Here is a 20,234-nt window from a genome sequence, read left to right on the forward strand (position 1 = left end):
CAAATTGTATGAATAATCGGCCAAATCGAATCGGCGTAGTGTGCGCACTCCCATACTTGCCCATACTGATCAACAGCCCGACTAAACTATCGGCCGAAGAAAAATCAACGGTGTGCGCCTACTCTTAGCCTCAAATAGTTGGTGACGCTCGATTAATGTCCAAAAAGTTGACAACCTTATAAGACATGTTGTGATTGTGAACTTTTTGGCTACTTTGTATGTTTGTATGTCATGAACTATTTGACGTTGACTGTACCTCGTTCTCGTTAAGATGTCTAGTAAAAATGATCTCGATTATGATGTATTTTAAATCTAATCAACACCCTGGAAGAAGAGGCTCTATCTACATTTTACGTAGGTCCTCGAGCATTTGGTCTTATCTTCGCAGTCATGATTTTTAAGTTAACCGGGTTCAGTTGTTAGGTTGATTAAGTTAAGCACTGAAAGACCTTTTACGGGAGGTGGCATTTTGACCCGCACTTTGACCACTTGTATGCTTAACCTACAAAATCAAAGTCTACGCCGACAGCGGCTCTGAAATAAACAATTACCTACCATTATCTTGTTAACTGTAATTAGAAAAGGATTCACCAAAAAAGTTAGTTGCAAATAAATTAGGTCAACGAATTAATTCGGCATTAGCATTCAATGCGCACTGGCTTGCGTGAGCGCAGGTTCACGCAGGCGAAACGGTTATTATTCTCAACCTTAAGCATATTTACTTACGGTATAAAATGGCGTATTTTTGTCTGCACGCAGGCCGGGTGCGCAGACGCACGTAGGCATTATTATATAACAGTGTTCCGTCATTTGACACCACCTTTACGCGGTTATCGCGTGAGGTTGCGAATTTTCGAAAAAACCCATTAAGGGCCGCAATTGACATTTTGCAAGAGCTCAATGGGAGCTTACAGATGTTTTATGATTTCGATATTTGGTGTAAGATTTACTTTGAAAACCATGTGTATTTTTAATTCTACCAGCTACGGTCAAGATTTTTTTGACGGTGTAGAGTTTGTAAAGGTAGGGCGTGTAGAATCAGAAGTTTGGCTCTACATGATAACTGATAACTTTTTCTGACAGAGTCATGCTCTCGTCTTGGCAGTATTTTACATGAAACATTTGATCATGTTTTTGGTGGGATAAGTATTAAAAGTCTGGATAAGAAGACTGCCTGCTGCATACTGGATCATCAACGCAGACTGTAATACATCTGGGGTTCTACCCTGGAGCAGTACTCATACATTTGAGTAAAATATATTTTTAGAGAAAATCTGTCTACTACCCGCTTCGCCAGTGGCTAGAATTACATTATGAGTTTTATTAGATAATCAATTAAATGTAACCCGGTACGTGCTCGCCAACCGCGTCGCATGGCGGGTAGTTACACAATGTGTGCTTGGATGGCTCTATTTCCTTTGTTTGCGGTCCACTTTCCATCGAGATTGCGTCCTTGGCACGCCGTGCTGTCAACTGTCAATATTCTCGATCGTAAATGTCACTTGAAGGATGAAAAGAGAGTTCAAATGTCAAATTGGCAGAATGCGAGAGTTTAATCTTAAAAACCTGACTCGAAAACCTAACCCTAACCTAAATAGAAAATCTAACTCCAAACTCCATGACTTTTCAAAAACCTAACTTTTCCAAAACCTTTTTTGATGACATTGCTTTGCTTTATTAAAAACATAGATGTTTTTAATAATTTTTAACCGACTTCAAAAAAATTAGGAGATCTCCTAATTTTGTTGAAGTCGGTTAAAAATTAAACCAGGCCTCAAAAATGCAACGAGGAAGGCCGTAAAGCTAACATACTAGCTTTGTTCACTGAACCCCGGAAGCTTTGCTAAAGCACTATGGCCAAGTGACGTAAGCCCCATTGATTCAGTCGCTTTCCATGTCTGGATGAAAATGAGTTTACGTAACAAGTTGAGTCAATATTTTAATAAAAGAATACTTCAAGTAAAGCACATAAGGGTCCCATGGAGACATCCCCTTTTGTAGAATTCCCTTTAGTTAGTATACACGTTTTAATATTAACATTCAGACGAACATCCCGTTTGCAATGGGGGCGGAAAATAGCGCTAGCTAGCGTTAGTAAAATAAGTAAAATGGCGTCCTTTTATTCATTTATTTATTTTTGTTTATCTTTAAAGAAACATACAGCCTTGTTTGATACATGCAGCTTAAAATTAAGTGGGTTACACATTAGCGGTAAGTGCTGTCACTGTCACAAAATTTTTGGGAAAACGTCACTTTTGAAGTTTAGCAAACGTGTCCTACTAGCCGAAAACATGCTTACTTAAGTTTCGGCGCGTTAATGTGCGTGGATTTTGTGCTTATTTTTTTTTAGAAATATTTCTAACTTCCGCAGGAATTAAGCTGCCTTTTACATAAAATATAATATAAAATATGCTAATAAAGACATAAAAAACTGAAAACCAAAATTATATGACCACAATTATGTCTGTGCCCGAAAACCAGTGGCATAGTTGCATTATGTTACACTTCTCTCTATGCGCATATTTATAAACCGATCTTAAAAGTACGAATGTTGCACATTAAAACATCGCATTTGCAATAAAACTAACGTTTTAAGAATAAGAATACTATTCAGCATATTATAAGACTGTTTTAAAAATATTTGTTTTATAAATGTCAAATTAAATATCGAATTAATTAGAAGCCTATTTTCAGCAGTGGACGTCCTGTGGCACATGAGGGGTTAGTAGGATTATTACATTTTGCAACACAAATTACATTTTATTTTAGAAAAATGAAGGTGGACCGACGACCTCATAAAGGTAGCAAGAAGGCGCTGGATGCAGACCGCCACCAAACGGCCAATGTGGAAATCACTGGGGGAGTCCTATGTTCAGCAGTGAACGTCCTGTGGCTGAAATGATGATGATGATAATGACGAAAAATCAAGAACCAACTCCGTTGCAAGTAAAAAAAAACTTCGAAATGATCCCAACAGTAGAAGATCACATTATTTCCCAAGTCACGTATCAGGAAAGCGGTTTGTGTCATCACCTGTAATCGATGCATCTTTCACAATCGCAGGATTTAGGGCACTCGATTACTAATCGATTCAATATCGAGTAGGCGTCGGGTGATATTTTGCAATTTGAAACTAGAACTATGAAATAAATGACGAAAATGTATAATCTAGAACTAGGTACTTTAGCGCTCTACATATGTATATGGTATACCTACCTACCTGTATAGTTATGTATAATAAGGTTTCCTGCCAGATTGCGTCTGAGTTGAAGAAAGGAGAGATTTTCCATATCCAAAGTTTTTAGCTCCTTCATAACAAAAATATTGTAACTTTCAGATCCGATGTCCTTTAATAATAAAAATACATCTAGAATATCATAATCAAGCATTTTCAAGGCTAGAAAGAGTGGACAGGTACGTTCTGGACAGGTATGTACTAAACTACTAATGTGGCACTGTAGACTGCATCTACAGTTGACATCGGTATGAAAGCTGAACAGTTAGTCCCACCCAGTCAAGGCTACAATTAAAAAAAAGCTAGAATTCAGTATCTAAAACTTTGTTTTAGTTTTTGCAACAGAAACATCTAAAAAATTACGTATGAATACGTATTTGCGTATGAACATTTCCTTCGCTGCTCAGATGTGTGCAACTTCTTTATTCTTTAACAAAAATATTCGAAATGTGTAAAGGAAGAGAAATTACTCATGAATATTCATTAAAACCAAAAGAAAGGTATGCAAATTTTAATATGGGTCATGTAACATTCAGCAAAACTATCGTTTCTAATACGAGTGCTTCAGATCTATCAGTTTTCATCGGAACAATAATTTTCAGTCGTTGCTAAAAGCTCTCTGCTTCATATGCAGAGATTATCAGAGAATGTCATTCCAATACAAGAGCAATGCCTATAAAACTGCGAATTATGTCGCACCCGGCGATGCAACAGCGTTTCATCATGCCCGTGGAACAATATGGAAAACGAACCATCAAAATGTCGACCTACAAGTCCACATTAGTCGCTTCGTAACATACATAACCGAATTTTCTGTAATCCCGCGAACGCCGCGTGGGGCGGCGAGTCTTGCGCGCGCGCCAGTTCACCACGCGGCCGCGTCTAGCGCAGTTGCCGCGAACCGAGCGGCAAGCCGGCAACCTTACCAACACAACTGTCAGTGATTTCGAAAACCTAACAACATTAACTGTCAGTTTGCTTTTTTTCGCGCGCGAAGGTTAATTTTTTTTTGTTTTTTTTTTCTCAAGTGCCAGCTACAATATTGGATAACGAAGGATAATTAAAATCGTGACTGCAGTTTCAGCGATTATATCAATATCCAGTTATCGTAGCTGCTTAGTGGTGTAATAGGGCCTTACCTAACCCAACGTAACTTGATAGGCCAGTTGCATTACATAAATTCAGGTGCACCCTTGCACTCGTAGTGCATATAAGTAACACGGTTTCGCGGTTTTGGCAAACCATATGAAAAGTCTTACTCAATATCTGCCAAAGTAACATCAAATATCTTTTTTTTTTGGATAGATCTCTGAAGTCCTCTGCTTCCTTTCAATTGAAAGCAAAAGTGTAAAAAAACCTTCTATGGCTCGCGGTCGTGGCTGAGGCATTGTTATTTTGCGCTCGTATTACGAAACAACACTCAAGTATGAATTAAGTGAGTCGAGACCACACTAGATCAAAAAAGATTGGTCTGAATATTAAAGTTTAACTAGGTTAAGCTTGAATTTGAACCACATTTCAGAAAACTTAAAAATATTTTGTCTAAAAAGTGACACAAAAAAGTAGAGTCGTGCGATTTATTTAAGATCAAACTTTGTTTAAAATAAATGGTAACTTAATTAAATCACTGATTATCTAATTTAATTAAATCAAAATCTTACGTAGCGGAAAATTCGCGATCCACTGATCAAAGTTCAATGTCAAATATAAAAACTTTTATTTTCACACTCAGTTCAAGGACAACTTTAACATTTGATCATTCAATAATTTTATTCAGAAAAGCTTAAAATTATGTAAATCACCATAGATTAACATACCGGAGCTTCTATAAATAAAAACCATAAACTGTTACCTAAATCTTAAAATGTCAAGGACGTTATCACCATTCGTTAGGAAAGACAGACAATCAACATAAATTATGCAATTCTAGAAAAACATCACCTTTGGCAATATATCATAATCTCTTGGCAATAAAATTGCAGTCAAATTTTCGTAAATCATTGATAATAATTAAGCTGCGTTTAATCACAAAACATGACTAGAGAGTATTATGTCAATCTGTCAAGAACCATAGACGCCGAAACTTTACTTTCGTTATTTTATCTGTGCTCAAGGCGCCTATTACACAGCCTGTTTACAGTACTATCGTTTGACCTATCGTTGTAACCGTAATTACTTCCCTCTCATTAAAATAATTAAAAATATGAAACCCATGTGATTCTAAAGACCATATAACAAGTACAATAATTAATTTAAGTTACTACACATCCTTTAACATAATAATGCTTTATTTTTTATACGATCTATAAATTAAGATGGATTTGAAAGGTGACATTTACTAAAATACTGGAACCAATCTAGACTTCCGTCATTATTGGTAGTAGTGACCCTGCACGTATAACTAAGGTCAACAAGGCTACGCAGAAATTACGAAAAGAATTGTTTACGCGGTTACGTTTACCAAACTTTACTTACTAAATTCAGTGTTAATTACATCATTCCTTAAATACACATATTCGCAATGTTAATACGTTAATTCAAGTTTAAATAAAAAAATATCTATATTTTTTTTTAATAAAAATATTTCTGATTTTTTTTTAGACCGACACTACTAACTGACTACTAAAAGATAACCAGGTTTAACCAATGATATGAAAATTGCGTTTAGCGAAAATTGTGTTCACACTGTATGATTCTTCTATTCTATTGAAAAGGTTCTGACAGCTGAAGTACATGCCCTATTTCAAACTGTAGTAACATGCTTTCTGTAGAGTGGTTTGTGACAACTGACGTAAATGCTCTACATGACTCTACTAGGTACTTAGAGAATCACATACTTCATTACAGCTTGTCGTTAAGTTTGTTCGTAATGTAAGTTTGTAGAGTTAACACTACTCAATACATAAGACCTTAGAGCCATGCAATTGGTCGTGTCATACAATCTCATTAATGGCGCCAATCATCGCTTTCAATAAGTCACGTGGTTACCTAACCGATTAGTACAGCACTTCAAGCTAAACCCTGCATCTTATGTTAGTAGTAATAAGAGCGATATTGCCACAAAAACTTAGTCTGATGTCTGTACTAACTGACGTAAGGTAAACATAGAACATAACCGTAGACTCGCGGCTTGTTCAACGCAAATGATATAACTTAATTTCATGGTATTAATCACTGTCGTTAAGTTACTTTTTTCCGGAAAACATCGGTTTTTTTACCAATAAAAAGAGTGGTATTTTTTCACAATAACTTGTACGGTACCCTAAACTGAAACCCTTAATCGATTTGCACGCGAAGGTTGGCGTTGTCTATGGTCTGGACTGATCAACCGTGAAGCGCATACTTGCGTGGTTATTCCATGTTACTACTACTGGCTTCACAAGTCTGGTGTCAGACATTATGAACCGCCAAAGATTTCTGACCCATGGCTTTAGGTTAATTTGCCCTAATACTTAAATGACTAGTTTCATAGGCGGTTATATGCCTGGATATGGTTTGGCGCTTTACTTTATGACCGGTATATTAGTCATTTGATACGCAGTGAAGGTAGAGTGAAGACCGATTTACCAGCATTCAGTCTTAGGCCCCCGACTTAGCATCACACACCGTTGTGACATAAGCTCTGTGTCAATTTTATGTTCTGACATAAGTAAAGTGCCCAATTTTATGTAAAATTTAGTACCTTTTCTTTAGGTTGTAAACTTAAAATCAGCGTTGAAACCTTTCCAAGGTATTTAACAATTAATTGCTCAGGTCATAGACTCAGAACAAAAGTTACGTTGGGTTGCCAATTAACTTAACTTACTTAACTACCATAATTACGGTGTAACTCAAAAAGCATTCGTTCCAAGGTCATAGTGCATCGGCACCAGTGAGAATCCGTGAGAGTCTGCAGACAATACAGTGTTTAACAGGTTAATTAACCTCTTGAGTGACTTTCCATCTCGTTGCAATGACAGTGTAATGGAGCTCATTTAGTGAGTGCATGAAGTTTGAAGAATTTGAGTGATTTTTTCTAGTGGAAGGCGGGAACGCCTTCTCGGCAAGATTTGTTAGTCGAAGTACATCATATTCATCAGCAATGAAAGTAAGTTATTATGCTATTATAAGTATTGATGTATCTGAAAAGTTAAGGGGAAAATTATGTTTTTTTTTAATAAATTAGGTGAGCTCTACCATCTTCTCTTCATTCTTCGTAATATTTCTGTAATCCATAGATTCAATAGTGTTATTCAGTCGATTTTTAGTATGTATTTAGACCAATCTTCAGAGTAGGTACTTTCAAGTTCACCAACCAAGTCAGTTTAAAAAGTAACTTTATCCATAAACTGTTTAGTAAGGTGAGCAAGAATAAAAAATATAAGCAAGGATACGTTAATGTCAATTATTTTAATTTAACTTTCAGTTGGTGAAGTGAAACAGTCCAAAAAGACAAAACAAATGTTACAAGAACCTTGTGTTAAGTGTAAACACCTCACTACATACAAAATATACAGATTGCAGTCAGAACATCGACCTTCTATAAGTATAGTCAATTGCGTTACTAATTATACGTATTATATCCATAATAGAGCAATAATATTTCAACCAAACTCAATAAAATGGGGGCCAAGGTTAATAACATAATAAGTATTAGGTTACAAAAATTAATGCAAAAATTAGTTGCCTAAGACGACTGCAGTTTGATAATGATCGTGAGGCAATGGCACTTCTTTAAGTGGTTATTACAAATGCCTCTTTTGGAAACCCGAATCCAAATGAGAATTTCTAGTGATGTCACATATTTTCGGCTACTATACGGTACTGGACCTTTTAGCGATCGATTCAGCCTTTTTCAATACTAGCTGAAATATTCCCTGCTATTCGGTTGAATGCCGAATGTCAAAAATTTTAATAGGGAATAATAATTCGCCTGAGGATAACCACGAGAGATATTGTGATGTACCTATTTAAATCACAAATTGTTATATTTTTTGTAATACATTAGATATTGCAATAAAGAATGCTGCATTTCATGACATTAACGAAAGAGGTACTCGTAAAAGAAATAAATCTATTTATAGGCCTGAGGCGTCGCTACCACACGCGCTATAATGAGACAGGTTGTAATCAGTCAGTCTTGTGTCACTCACGAAATGCCGAGTATTCGGCGCTTCAGTCGAGACCGTAACCGAAACACCCAATATTATTAGGTATTGCATTTGGTATCGAAATCTTTGCTGTTACTCCATGGCTGTTAAAACGCCAAAGCAGTATGTTTTAGTGACATGTGTATTTTTTAGTGAGTAGTTGTTTTGATAAATGATTAACTTGGATCTGGAGAAGAAGCTAGAGAACTCGTTTCTCAATGGAGGGCTATCGTTTTTATACTTAACAGTTGGCACCCCTGGCGATTGACAGGACCTTACTCTACAGTGGCGCCATCTTGATGAGTGCAAATGCGATAGTCCTCCTACCACTTTAGCACTCACCAGTTGGTGCCACTGTCTTCGCAACTAGCAAGTGACAGGACCTTACTCTACAGTGGCGCAAACTGGTGAGCGCTAAAACGATAGCCCTCATTGCACAATTACATACTGGAAAGGCTTTAATTAAATTTATTTATTCGAAACAAATAAATAATCATAATAGGGCAAACAAGTTTCTTTAATTGAGATACATTATCTATAAACAATAGTATTGAGAACCTTTTTACGCTGTTTTAATCTCAAATACTTTCATAATACAGTCGGTTTTATTTCAGTAAGTGGCGCAGGCGCCGAGCGGCGCTACTAGATTATGCAAAATCTAAGTCGATACGATCTTATTGCGTCAGTGCACGTAAGATTTTTTGCACTTTTATGCGTGGATCACGGAGCTAGTGAGAATGGATAGAGCAAAATACTGTGATAGTTGATTAGACTGATAAGCTGGCTGTTAATACAAATTTTGTGCTTTGAAAGCTTTTTTTGGTTCGAATGTTTATAGATTTTTTAGTTTAAAAAAAGTTAAGTTAAGTTAGTTTTAAAAGTGGACAGTAGTGGACGTCCTATGGCTGAAATGATGATTATGAAAGAAAAAACAAAAAAATAATTAGTTAAACTGTGATTTGGAGTGTTAAGTGTAGGTCAAGGTTAATGTTCCCATTAGGGCTATCTCCTCGACGGCATAAAGTGTTTTTAAAATCATGTCTAACTACCATTACGTCAAATTACCATCAACATACTTACACGCACACCCTTTAAAACGAATAGACCACTTAAAATATTTTGACAGATGATAAATAAAAATAAAAACGAAAAGTGTCTCATACATTATGGTGTTTATAAATTTCTTCTTTTTTTTTCATTTTATTTTAATTTATTACTTACCTATGTTGTTGTAAACAGAAGGCAAGCACATTGTACATAGTAATAAAATACAGATATTGAAAAAATGGGTCAAAACAGTAAAAAATTAATTTGGTGATATAATGCAAAAGATCATGATAACGCGTGTACAAATTAAAGCTTACATTCAAAACCAAAATCACTAAAATTTCCCGCCAAATGATGTATTTTGACGTCCCATCTAGGATTGACATCTGTCAGTCAGATTCCAGGCATGAACCATGGCACATTGGCCACAACCCGCAGATTTATTATCTGTAACGTGTGGATTTTTTACTAACTGCATGAGAAATACAAGCTATATTATTATTATTTTTTTTTAATTCTATCTTGTTATCAATTCATTTCTTTCCCATTTTCTAAAGAGTGGGCGTTGTAACTAAGGTGATGATGGAGCAGTAAGTGATTGCATCGATATGATTTATGATCTAATAAAGCCTTATTAACGTGTTATAATGACGCATCTAGCACACATTATGCGCAACACATTGTTAAACAATTTGGAAGTAGCACAGCTTGCGCCGGCGGCGACTCGCTAAACTTTGTGTTGGTAAACATTTGCAACATATTATTATAAGTATAATGCTATCTGTAATGTTATTTAGAGGTTATTAGGTGGCTTAGAAGTCAGGATAAGATTTTTAAAATTTACCAATTACCGTGCTATCGATTAAGTAGGTACCTATTTCGATCATTGGGATAGAACGTACTATCGGGGACTCTTCCGCCTGACCACTTTGTAGAAATTTTAGCGTAAGCGCATCGCTCCGGTCACGTGCTCACCGCGTCTCTAATTGGTTACGCATTTTACTATATTTTTACTACNTTTGTGAAATGGCTCTTAATGGCTTGCATCCAATAGTAATGAGTCTGCTATCTGCCGTCATTCGATCATTAAAATGGTTAGGTCTCTAAACTTAAGAGGCTAACGTTGTGAAAAGAGAGGAGAGAAACTTAAGAGACAACGGTGTGTTCTTCCCAAGTTTCTTCCGCCACTTTTCAGCACCACCCGAAATGTTGTCCCATGGTGATGGTAGGGAAAGATGTGTTAAGACGTATTTATGTGCCCTGAAGAACACCTACAGTAAAGAAAGAATTTGAATTTAAACACAATCCACGAGAGTCAGAAAAGATTGCAAAAATGACATGCGTTTACTGCTACTTAAAGACTGATGGGCACAGCAGTTTTCTTGCACGCTATGAGACGAGTCTTGCCCATAGCCATCTTAGTTTTTTATTCCCGTGTGTCGTCACCTTCGTTCTCGACGGATTTTCTTATTCCTTGCGAATAATTACGTGCTGAGTTTTCCTCTGTCAAATTGTACGGAAACTTAACACTCACTCCCGCCGTGTATTAAAAACCCTTAGGTAGGTATATTCACATTTATATGTGGTGACTTCAGGGAGGGAATAGGCCACTTTAAAAAAACAATTCTTAAAATATCGACTAGGTTTACCCACTAGACCGACGATCTGGTGAAGCAGCGCAGGATCGGTCATTCTGGAAATCCGTGGGGGAGACCTTTATCCAGCAGTGGGCGTCATTTGGCTGAAACGAATGAATATATCGAGCTTATACATACAATGGCACAGGCTGCAATTTTTTAAGCCTCTTTAATAATATTTTTTACCTCTCTTTATTGTTCACTCAAAAATAAGCGTCGGGTCAATTTTACCAAGTCCCTAATGTGATTTGTATCTGGTCATTCTGGACTCAAAAGTTTGATAATGTACTTATTATTAGATAACTATCAATCAGTAATACGAGTATAAACTGCCAAAACTTACGCAGGACCAAAATATCTGTGACCTATTCAATTAACGAACCTTGTAACTTATCCCTTCTGGGAATTGCCCCGTTTAAGTCAACAGACATACTTGTTGAGGTTCACTCGCTAGATTTGACCTTTACAAACGAACAGAGGACGAATAAAGCCTCATAATGAACGGAGTTATTGGATATTAACTTACAAAACTTAATAACTTACCCTAAAACTTATGTAGCATCAACTGATAAAGCAAGTTTAACGGTATATTACAAGTTTAGTATCGATTTCGAATATATTCTTAATTTAGTTAATGAACTATGATAGTTGAACGATTCACTATCTATTCCAGTGGGCCCATTAAATTTAATTTAGGTAATTCGGTCTCTAATTCAAGTTATATAATCATTATGTACTTATTATGTTTATACATGTAGATGTTTGATGATGTAACAAAATATTCGGTAGTAGGCATGTGATGGTATAATTATTAAATTGCGTTGAATTATTTTGATGATGTGGTCGTATAATTAAGTTTTGTTTAAATTGTTAGTTATGGAATAATAAAGCTATGTATTCATTAGACAACATATGTTGATAAACACTGTTTATAAACTGTTCATAAACAATGTTTCATAATGTTTTATCATCTCTGTAAACAGTTTATAAACAGTCCATAAACATAGGTGATGAAACATTGTTTATGATACATGTTGCCGTGCTCCTCCCCGCTATGAGTGGAGAGCAACCCGTGTGCCTGATAAAAAACCGTAAAATAAAAACCGCGGGCGAAGTCGCGGGCGGAAAGCTAGTATTTTATATTGAAAGTGATAATAAGTATATTTAATTAGTTTCCATTTTTTGTCATCTTTTTCCTGGAATCTTTGACACGATTAAATCCCTCTATCAAATCCCGCTTAGCACAAAATACTTATTCAACATGACCCAATAATCGGGCAGATATTAAAGATACATCGGATACACGCGCTCCGACTCAATCTGAATTCATTCGAATAAATATGTTCCCAACCAGTTACACCGAGACGTGTAACACTGTTACTCGTTGGGAAAAAAGTCACTCTTTTTCTCGTTAGAACATTTTTTAATGGGTCACTCATTAAGTACCTTTAATGTCAGTAATGAGATTTTGTTCAAAAGAAACAAAGATAATTATGTAATTAATGAATCTAAAGCTTACTGTGAGAAAATACTGGTTCCGGTGTGACCGGCTGGGAAAATAGGTAAACAAATATCCTTACGAGTAACAGTGTTTCACGTTTCGGTGTGACTGGTTGGGAAGAAACGGATTAAATTTACTAGGCAGCAGCGTACACTGTGGCCTGGTCTTTGCATCTTTATTTGCTTTAGTCTTATACCCCGGAGTCTCTTGATGTTTCGGCAAAGAGTGCGAGTGTTGGCTTGCTTTTCAGAATGTTTGCACACTACGTCACATATGCATTCCGTGTAAGTTGCGGAGCGAGCCTCTAATAAAAGTGCAGCTGCTTATTACACGTTAAAGCCGGCATCTAGGCTTTAGTGTCTTTGCTTGTTTTAATTCAATTAACTTTTTTATTTGCCGTAATTTTTTTGGCGAGATAGAAATGTTTTAAGTTTTTTTTTATGCTAGATAAGGCATTTATTTCTACTGGAAGTGATCATGAAATTGAATGAGTCATGTTATTTTGGCTAAAGGCATTACATAATTATTTTGATTAACTCAATAAATGATAACCAGAGTGTGTTACATGCAATAATGAAATTCTGAAATAATAATTGCTTTTAATAATACAAAAATATGTTAAATAATGGACTTTATAAATTTCCGTTTTGCAATTGGTTCTCAGAATGAAGATTTGACCGCGATCAGGATACCTATTAATGTTGAGTATTCCCTTCAACGTTGCGGTTAATTATGCGTCAAATCTATCAACCGTTTGCTGACAGCTACAGCTAGCTTAGTATATTGAGATTTAGAAACGCTATAATTTATTAACCTAGAACCAGTTTTAGATTTTATACCTACCTACCCCAAGTTAATTTTAGTTCTTTTTACCCGACTGCGCCAGAAGGAGGGTTATGTTTATAAAGTAGGTACTAATGACGGATGTAAAGGTGAACACTGGTATTTTATGTAGCTGTATTGTTGTGTATTGTGTTGCTTATTTTGTAACAAAGGTGAAGAGTCTGATTACTTAAGCTATCTACGTACATTATGTTCGGAAAGACGCACTATATCGCAAAAATATACTGTTTTAACCCCTAGATCCAAATCTCGTGGGCGTAAGTAGATGAATATAAGAAATGTCAACACGTGACCTCAATCCGGCCGCAGTAAATGACCGAGTTAAGTTAATAGCTAAAAGCACTCAATGCCTACAAACTCATGGTGACCTCTTTGTATGACCTTTAGCTGCTAATTTCCTTCACTGCGGGAAGAGTGAGATGACCAAAGAGTATACAACCAGAAATATACTCCTATCGTTCAGATTTTTTTTTATAAAATCATATCAATTGATTTGTATAAAGTTCTACTTATCTAGTTTATCTTACCTACATAGTTCTAAACTAAGTGAGCGAATATAACCATATGAATTTATTATAATAAACCAATTTTCAGGCCATGTCAGACACAACGTGGACTAAATGGGATTCCGAATAAAGACCACGTCTCGGAAAAGTAGGAATGCCCATTGTTCGATGGATCAAGAAGATGATTGGCAGTGCTAATAATATAAAGAAAAAGAAACAAAATTTGGTCACGTTATAGAGCTCACTGCATCCAGCAGTTATCATCATTTCATAATTGATGTGAGTATGAATTTGTCTTATGTATTATAAAGTCTATTTTTATACATATAGTTGAGCATGTTGAAGTGCGACATCAAAACAAGCTATAAATAGCACCTCTCTAGGTTTCTATGTGGCGAATCAAAAGCGGTTCTGTGTATTGTGTTGTACTTAACGACCATTATTCTGTGTACGGGCTTTCTCCGTAGTCATGGTTTCACTGCGGAGGTGTGTCAGAATCGTTAACGTTTTGACATCTTGCTTCTACTCGTAGAGCTTCTAAGATAAGACGTCTTTCGAACTAACGTCTAGACGTATAGACGCCAACGTAACAATACAAGGAATTTACGGATAGTAAACAAAGCAAACCCCATTGATTCGTATTCAAGGTGACCAGCCTTTTATTTATTCATAAACCCGAATGAAACTGTCACATTATATTACGATTAGGATAGAAATAATGAAATTAGCCTACGCATCGATACTAACAAAATACCTTAGTTACCTACCTTAATATTAGTACTGAAATTTTCATTTGTAGGTATTTCTTTTCAGAAATACCTACATTTTTTCTATTTAAATCATGATTTAATTGGCACTTATGTACGTCAAAATTAATAAATAAAGGTAGCCCTTACTGTGGAGTAAGCCATGTTAGAAAATTTAAAAAATCAGTCTATATTAGCAATGAAATTAGCAATTCTAAAACGTCCTCATCGGAAATCTGCGGCAGAATACCTTTCGATTTTTTATTCGGTTACAGCAATTTGCCGTCTTTTGAGCTTGACACCTTTGATCCGGGCCTGTGATGCGGAAAGTTGAAGCACAAATCGAGGTGTTGTTTCGGAAAATGGAAAATTCCTCTCAATTATTTGCCTTTAGCGTCTTAAAATGTACATTTATTCTGAGTTGCACCACCTAACATTGACCGTAACTTTAACGATAACCGGTGTTTTTTGTATGGAGTATGACAGATTTTTGACATTTTTCAAAGTTATAGTAAGATGGTGCAACTCAGCCTTACTATGTCTGCAGCTAGAGCTCAAAAAGTTGAATTGAGTAATTTATACTTTATTAATGAGCCAGTAAAAACTTTCTAATTGGTTGCCAAAAATACTTTTAATTGAACATAAAGAACTTTCAGAGAGTTAATTGATGTTTAAGAGCGTTTACGTCTAGCGTGGCATGTCAAGTTTAGGTAATTTCGATGCTAGTTTTATTCACACTAAAATAATTATGACTGTGTGCGTGTTCTCACGCTCTATAGTCAAACCAAAATACTTTGATCCACCATCGTAAAAGTGTGCCAGGCTGTCAAGTGACAGCTCAAGGAAACTATAAAATCTTCAAATCTTCCAACACCGACTCCATAATTATAAATAATGGTATACATTAGTCCTAATCAATAATAAATACGTAAATTCTTTATCAAATAGTAAATTATTATAGGTTTTTTACTATTTTGAGAATATTTTATACAGCCTATGTTCAGCAGAAAAAAAAATGAATTTTAATGGTGAGAGATTTTTTCAAATCGGTTCTATTCAAAACAAACTTTTCCTGTTAACTATTCTTTTTTATCCGGAAAATGCATAACATTTCATACCACCAGCCACCACCACCACCACCAGCTGCGGGGGCAGCTAGTGGGTTATGTGGGGTTCTTCCTACTAGAAGGTGGGTCAAAGTCAAAGTCAAAGTCAAAATTTCTTTATTTGTTTGGACTAATAAATAATTCTTACAAATCGTCATTTTGCTCTTAAGGAGCCTCTACATGTCTCATAATCTTTTTACCCTACCAGCGCTTCGAGACCAACATTTGGCAAGTGCTGAGAAGAAGCGCCGCAACAAACTCAGTCACCACTGTCTGCCGGTTAATATAAATAAATAGAAATAGTAGTAGTAGGTACATTCGATTCAGGAGCAGTTCACTGAATTTACCATGCATTCTTGTATGGTGTATCTTATAAGAATGGGTATACAAGATTGCGTGGTATATTAAACAAGGTAGTGACGTGCTAATTTCTAGACTTACATAGTAGCCCCTACACCCACTAAAAACCTGACTGTTTCTGCCATGATCCATATGAGTGATATGAGGGAACGCGGGACATCGCCATTGGCTGTTGCCTGTAGCATTCGTCCTTAGCCGCCACCAGACACCTCCATGTCTAGCGACCGAGGCCTGTTAGGAAGGGACAGTTGGAGACCATAAGCTGTCCTCTTGCGCCCAGGGTGTCGGCGGCGGATAACCGGAGTGTCGGCTGAGGCCTCTCGCTCCCCCTTTCCACTGCTTCTTTCTGTGAAAGAACACTTTCACAGAAAGTAAGCACACTATACCATAAGATTATTTGTCTCATCATATATTTTATACTAATGTAGATATTGTTTCCGAAAGCGAGCGGGTTCATTCCGTACCTGTACGCTTCATGCGTTCTCTAGCAAAAGCTGAAAATCAGTGTTCTGTCGTTGATTAAGGCATTCACTTTCGATAGGAGTGATGATTGTGTGTTCTTTAAACTTAATTGATTTCAGCAACTAAATAAAAAAGTCTCTTTTTTCAGTCTTCCTTCCATACTCATTACTTCCTTTCTTCATAATTTACTTGAAATAAATAATGGTTATGCACGGGATTCTAAAAAAACGTAATTTTAATCGCTATTCACAGGTAGTAAGCAGATGTGATAAACTTGTATCATTAAAAAGTACTGTAAACAAATGACAAATGCTCTTTACACACAGGTTCATTATTGCTTACATTCCTAGCTCTCTAACTTAATAAATTTTACGTCTTTACGATAGTAATTAATAAAATAAAACTTAACTTACTTATTACTGCAATCTGAACGCCTAGAAATAACACACTGGCAAACTCTTGCTCCTTCACTTTCGATAGGAGATTAAAAGATAAGATTTTATTTTTAAACTCGATTGATTTTAGAAACTAAACAAAATTTCATATCTTTTAGCGCTTCTTTCATACCAATTACTTCCATTATTCATAATTTACATAAAATGATTCGTCTTGTTTGTGATTATTTTAAATGAACGTAACTTTATTACACGAAATAACTATCAAAATGATATTAATATTCTTATTGTTTTATTCATACCGATTGCGCATCTACAATTCATTCAAATTTGAGTATTTTGGAAGCTTGCTAAAAGCATTAATTATTAAGGACGGATCTTTAGTTAACAAAGATTAATCAAAGTATTTTTGCCGCCGCTTTTACATTCTCATTCGTTGATAGACTTGCCTGTACTAAAGTGATGAAATTACATTTTTGTTAAGTTAAAAATTACGTAAATTTGTAGTTGAAAATGAAGAATAAAGAAAGCGCTACCGATTTTCGAATACGACATTCGATAAACGTATTGCTTGACTGTTATTTTATTGGTCAGTCTCGCCGCGCGGGGTGGCGCGGGGCAGCGCCTTTGTTGCTAGGCCCGCTCGCGCCTCGCGTTGCTCGCGCGGCGGCCAGTTCGGTTTCTTCGGTCGTCGAATGCGCTTGCGACTTTTGATAGTTTTCTCGTGCGGTTAGATAATGTGTGAACGTGTGATAGTGAGTGTGGTAATAGTGAATGAGTGTTAGAAAGATGCCTAACCATACGTACAGTGCTCGTGAGTACGTAAACATGGTTTACTGTTATGGGAGGGCACGTGGAAACGCATCTGAAGCCCTGCGGGCTGTAGGTATCGGGCTGAACATCCTACAGCGCAGCGCACCACACCGTACTGATGCACGTATTTTTGTTCTGGCTGTACAACGTCTGTTGGACAATCAGCCGATTGTGCCTCCGTCCGCCTCGTCTAGGCGTGTATTGTGTCGTATTTGAGGAACTTAAATACCAGTCTGTACGTGAAGGAATACTGGAGCGCGCATCAAAACACGATTTACCTGGCACGCGTTTGCTTGCACGTGGAAGGCCGTCAGTTCGAGGCACTGTCCGGTTGGAGCCGCCGATTCCAGACGACGTCGAAGGGGATTAGTCGGTAAGTACTTAGTTCTAAACCTAAACAAATGCTAAAGGAATGTGTTTTTTAAATGTAGGAAGTGAATAATCTGGTAATTTTGTGTACAAAATACTTCTGCGGTCGCGGTAGGTAGTGGCGGGAAAGCGCGTACGCTCCAATACACTCACACACACATAGGCACGGTCATTGCGTTGCGTGGCGCGCTATACATTGCGGGCTGCGGAATATTGTATTTTTTTTAATCATAAAAATAAAAAATATTTCCCACCAATAATATTTTGTAATATTACTTGGTTGGGTGTACAGAATGCGTAGTTTCAGTCTTCGTGATAGGTTTTTTTACACCCTGTATAGTTTAATTATATTATGGTTTTATTGAGAATCTATTGTATTGTTATGGCCACTACCAACCTTTTAAGTATTTTTTCCCTATCCTGCCATTATGCATTCCAAGTACTTCATGTTAAATTCTGCTGCCTGCTATAGAATGATTGAGAATTAGTATAAAGTCGGTATTTATGAAAAAAATACCCTTAACATCTCGTGCTTGGTTTTCCTTCTGGCACAGTGCAATATCATTCCATATTTATATGATGTGTTCTTGATATAAGTGTCGCTTAACTTCAAACTCGGATAAATCCACTCTACCCTGTTCGGAGATATTTAATAAAAAGTGTTTATAGTCTTATTTTCATGAATTAAAAGGCAGTTTTTTTTTTATTATGGCACTACTATTGAAATAAATGATCCTGTTTATTCATTTCAGTATTTAAATCACGCATTCTCCCAAAAATTTAATATTTAGTTTGGATTTACCTTCATTTGATATAATGGAATGCAATTTATCCAACTTTGAAAAAACGCAATGAGGATTTATCTAATTTTGATTTAATAGATACGGATTTATCTAGTTATGAAAAAACACGATTAGAGCTAGGGATGTGGTAGCACATGTGGTAGTGACGAAATCACGGTATACCTACCATCGACAGTCAAATTAGTAGCAGCAAACTGAATAGAATAATAAAACAAAATAAGAAAACCTAGTTTTTATTTTATAAAAATAGGAAGTACCCAATTTAATAATTTTAAACAAAATTCAATATTTCTTCAGTCATCTTTTTCAATTTCTTCTTCGTGAATTGGTCGCCCTATCACATTTTCAATATTAAGCATTTTTTATAATACATATTTCAATTCCACCAACAATGCCCATTATGCCCAATTAGCTAAAGTGCGTTTCCAGCCCCTAACTTAAAGGAAAAAAAATGTCAGGTTATTATAATAATATCATATAATCATTTAAATAGATCAATATTTTATTTCACATAATTACATTTACAAATTTATTATATTTAGCAAAAAACTGCAAAACATATCCAGACGACCCAACTCCACAAAGCATGTCTTATATTCTAAAACTTACATGAACATACCTACACAAATTTGATCAGAAAAAGAAATGTACTCAATAAATATTAGGTATGTCATAAACATACTTATGTCCAAAATATTCTGTAACATTAGAAGGACAAAATAATAATCGAAAATAGTTAACACAACACTAGTGCCAACTCAAAATTCCAAACGCCGCACAGGGATAGGTATTTCAAATTTACCGAGTTTTCGCTTTTTCCTCTTTCCTAAGGCGAACTTTTATATTAAGCCGCTTGCGGGCTTTAGTTGGTGACACAATTTTAATATAATTATCCATGGGACTGTCTGAATATCGCAAATAAACATTAAAAAGCGGGAGCGCATGGTGCCGCTGGTCGCTGAGTTTTCATCAACTGGCGGCCATGTTGAAGAAACGCAATTACCTGATTGGCTCTCATGGACTTAGCTACGTTTGAAAAAAAATGTCTCATGGATCTGTCTCTCTTAGATAAAATATTACGACTTTAACGGCTTATTTCTCAAGAACCACGCTGATTTATACACGACTGATAAAAATGTTTAAAAGATATTTTTTTTCTCTTTGATTTGACACCAAAATCTCAAAAAATCTAAGAATTGGATTTATCCGAGTTTGAAGTTAAGCGACACAGTAGTCAATATCGCTAGAATGATATTCATAAGCGTCGAATGAAATATAGTGG

The 20,234-nt window shown here is 36.0% G+C and overlaps 2 protein-coding genes across 5 annotated transcripts in view; one reads left to right on the forward strand and one right to left on the reverse strand.

Annotated features, from left to right (window-relative positions):
• The window catches only part of Flo2 (flotillin-2), a 267,627-nt gene that overhangs the window by 159,412 nt on the left and 87,981 nt on the right, over positions 1 to 20,234 (reverse strand). The gene's annotated exons all lie outside the window — the stretch shown is intronic.
• The window catches only part of LOC114361916 (uncharacterized), a 63,109-nt gene continuing 49,968 nt past the window's right edge, over positions 7,094 to 20,234 (forward strand). Inside the window, exon 1 of the mRNA XM_028317135.1 lies at positions 7,094 to 7,322. The gene's annotated coding sequence lies outside the window, so the exon portion shown is untranslated. The remainder of the gene's footprint in view (positions 7,323 to 20,234) is intronic.

This window comes from Ostrinia furnacalis, unplaced genomic scaffold (assembly GCF_004193835.3).
Source record: "Ostrinia furnacalis isolate ACB-3 unplaced genomic scaffold, ASM419383v2 OfSCF6054, whole genome shotgun sequence".
NCBI lineage: Eukaryota > Metazoa > Arthropoda > Insecta > Lepidoptera > Crambidae > Ostrinia > Ostrinia furnacalis.